This window comes from Triticum aestivum, chromosome 6A (genome assembly GCF_018294505.1).
Source record: "Triticum aestivum cultivar Chinese Spring chromosome 6A, IWGSC CS RefSeq v2.1, whole genome shotgun sequence".
NCBI classification, from domain to species: Eukaryota; Viridiplantae; Streptophyta; class Magnoliopsida; order Poales; family Poaceae; genus Triticum; species Triticum aestivum.
In genome coordinates, this window is record NC_057809.1 from 55172388 (window position 1) to 55176358 (window position 3971).

General features: G+C 43.0%; 1 pseudogene; it reads right to left on the minus strand.

Annotated features, from left to right (window-relative positions):
* Positions 1 to 541: 541 nt before the first annotated feature.
* Positions 542 to 2497, minus strand: LOC123130257 (tyrosine N-monooxygenase-like; annotated as a pseudogene).
* Positions 2498 to 3971: the final 1474 nt, after the last annotated feature.

The following is a 3971-nucleotide window of genomic DNA, read 5'->3' on the forward strand; positions in this document are numbered from 1 at the left end:
TTTTTTATGTTTTTTGAGGCTGCTTGTTGATTTCCATGGCAACTTGCTAGCGTATATAAACTTGTAGAATTCAAAGTAAGAAAAATAGATGGCACTATTTAATTGATGAACCAAAATAAAAAGACTATTATAGGCTGCTATGCTGCCCTGCCTGGGACATGGGATGGAAGAAACAACTCAAACGGAGTTGCCCAACGTATACGGCCGACCCACTGTCATCCTTCGTTGGTGATAAAAAGAGCATCATCTTGTATACATTTTCATCTCTATCTGTCCAAAATCAACAGTAGATGGGTGGTTGTTTGGCTAGCCGGTATTGTTCCAATGTTTTGGACAAGCCTAGGACGATCCAGCGACGCATGAAAGAAACCGGCTCGCTCGTATGTGAAACGGACAAAACCAAAATAGCTAGCATACGTGAAAATCAATCGAAGTGGAACGAAAATAAGAATATCGCCTTCCTTTATTAGTATATAAGTACATAGATTCATCAAGAAAATAGCATACTCGCCTTATTGGTGATTCATAGCTCGTTATTTGCTCAACGGTGCATGAGAGGGTAGAGGTGCGCTGCAAGACGTGGCTCAGCATGTAGCACTAGCGGTTCCTCTATGAAGAGGTCGTGCTTGGACTCGCGGAGATTGATGGCCGACACCCCAGACGGTTTGGTCCAGGTGAGCCATGCAGGAGCCTGCCGAAGAGCATGACACTCATGGTTGTTCCTAGTGATGCCGCGATGCATCCCCGCCGTCCGGTGCTAAAGGAGATGAACCGCAATTCGCTCTCGGTAAGCACCACATTGATGTTGTCTCCCATATGGCGCTCTGGCTTGAAGTGGAGTGGTTCATCCCAGACGGTGGGGTTCTGGCCCAGGGCCAGCCGGCTGAGGATGACGTGGCTACCCTTGGGAACGCGGTAGCCCGCAACAATGGTGTCGGTAATTGCGACATGCGGCACGTTGAAGGGAGCGACTGGGTGGAGGCGAAATGCCTCACGTATGCACGCCTTGAGATAGTTGAGCTGCATGATGTCCGACTCTTGCACCAGTCGCTCGCGATCGACCACCTGGTCCATCTCCTCCACCGCTTTGGCCACCAATTCTGGGTTGTTCACCATCTTTGCCAGCGCCCACTCCACTGCGTTTAACGGGTTATCTATGGCCGCTAATATTATGTCCTGCATGCATTCCATGGAGATAAATGTAAGTTAATACAATTTATATATTTGCATGAAGATAGATTACATTGACTAATTGGAATTTTAAATACAGTTTAAGTTGAAATCACATCAAAATGGTAGAAAAATGCAATAATGATATGTTTAAACTATCAATTCATAATTTCTTATTCTATTGTTTCCCTTTTCTAACACCTGTGAAATACAGTATAAGATCTATTTAAGAGTGTGAGCTATTACCTTTTCTCATGGATGGCGTATTACCTTGTAGGACTATGAGGCAATTGGTCACTAAATTCAATCTAGGCCCTTGAACCATCTTAAAATTTCTCATTAATTAATATTTTGCTTACCTTGCATTGTGCTTTGACCTCATCGATGTTGAGCAATGGCTTGCCGTCACCATCGGCGAGCGTGATGAGAACGTCAAGGAAGTCCTGGACCCGTCCTGTCTCTCGCCGTTGTTCCATTGCCTCCAACGCTCTTCAATGACCATGTTGTGCAGTCTATCCACTTTTGTGTTGGCCTCCTTAATAATTTTCTCGTGGCCGTCGAGGTCTAGGCCAAGTAGACACGGGAGGTAGTCGCTGATGCAGAACGAGAAGAGGAGCCCTAGGAGGGTGAAGGAAGCATCCATGTGCTCCACCTCCATCGGCCCCGGCCCGCCGTCCGTCTGAGGCTCCCCGAAGTACCGTTGGCCGAAGACAAGCCGGCGAATGACGTTGCCGCAGTAATGCCGTGTGACATGCCTGACATTGACGTTGGCTAGTCCCAACGTTGAAGATGACCCCACGGCGGTGAGGTTGTAGATGTAACGCGTCAAGTTGTCAGCTTCGTCGGCGCGCTTGTCATGGAGCCACTTATGGCGGGAGGGGCAGATGATCTCAGAGGTGAGCACCTTGCGCATCTTCATCCACTGGTCGCCGAACGGCGTGAGCACGGCGTCCTTGTACCCGCAGCTGATGGCGTCGGAGGCGAAGGTGAGTGGGCGGGACAAGAAGTTCTTGTCCTGCTTCTTGAGCACGTCCCTTGCGATCTTGGGACATGTGATCGGGACGACGTGGACGCCGCCAAGGCGGAAGCAAGCGATGTCGGTGCCCATATCCTTCATCACGCGATGGATCCAACGGAACGCTGGCTTACTGAGCACCATCTCGGGCAGGCTACCCACCAGTGGCCACGACCATGGTCCCGGCGAAAGTGGAAGCGGGACCATCGCTGATGAGCATGTGCCACTGCGGACCTTGCTCTTGGTCATGGCAAGGTGTATGAGCGTTATTACGATGAGCAGCTGGGACACAAAGCAGCAGCAAGCCAACATTGTGGAGACTGCTGCTTGCTGAGTGCACACAGGCTTGCGAGGTAGCTTGCCTTGTTATCGTTGCGTAGGTAGGCCAACTTTGCTTTACGTGTTGCTCTGCCCATGAGTGCGAGACCCCTTTTTATATGTTACCTCTCCCCAAAAAATTGGCTTAGATTTATCTAAATACAAAGGTATCTACGTATCTAACACTAAAACATGTTTAGATATATTTCACATGTGTGGATCGTTTACCACATGTATCACATGGTATTTCAAATGTATTTATCCTGATACTACTAATAATAATTGTCTACAGAATGAAAAATCTTCTATTTGTAGATTGTCTTAGATTTATTTAGATAGGAAGGCTGATACTAATAATAATAATTGTCTATCCAAACATAGTCAAAACAGAATAAAAGGCTTCTATTTATAGATTGCCATAGATTTATCTATATATGAAGGCTGATACTAATAATAATAATTGTCTACCTAAACATAATCAAACCAGAATAAGAAATCTTCTATTTATATAGTCTTAGTTTATCTAGATACTAAGGATGGTATTAATAGTAATAATTGTCTATCCAAATGTAATCAAAATAGAATAAAACATCTCCTATTTGTATATTTCCGAGCGTATTATCCGAAACTAACCATAATTGTCTTTCCGAAAGTATTTCAGACGCCAGGATGATGGACCATATGGGCAGCTTTCGATTTGAAGAGATGGTCAGACCATGCATCCGAGATTCAATGAGCTGCTACATCGAGACCTCCTATTTAGCGTTGTACGCGCCAGCGAACGACGGAGCGCGTACCCCTCGCTACCCCATGCTGCCTCATGGGCTGGCCCATGTGTGGGGAGGGAAAGCGGAACCATCTTTTCTTTGTTCTTTTTTTATTTTATTTTTCATTGTAATACTAATTCGGGATTTCAATAAAGTTACAACTTGTGAAATGTTCGTGAATTCGAAAATTGTTCATGATTTGAAAAAATATGTTCGCGAAATGATAAATGCTAATGGAATTAAAACATGTTCACCAAATTCCAAAACATTTCTTGAATTCAAAAAATGTTTGTGATTTCAAAGGAATGAACATCTTTTTTAATTTGATGAACATATTTTGAACATCTATAAACAAATTTGGCATTTGATGAACATTTTTTAGTTTAATGAACAAAATTTGTATTCAAGAACATTTTTTGAAAAAGTCATGAACAAAATTTGAATTTGATGAATAGTTTTTTGAAAAAATAATGAACAGATTTGTAATTCAGTGAACAAATTTTGAATGTGGTGAACATTTTTTGAAAACAATGAACAAAAATAGTCAAAAAGTGAAGAGGAAGAAAATAGAAAATAAAAAGGAAAAGAAAAAACCAAAAAAAGGGGAAAAAAGAAAGAAAAAATAAGAAAACAAAGAAGAATTGAAAAGAAAAAAAATGAAAAACCAGTATAGAAAACAAAAAAAAAGGGTTCTGGGAAGG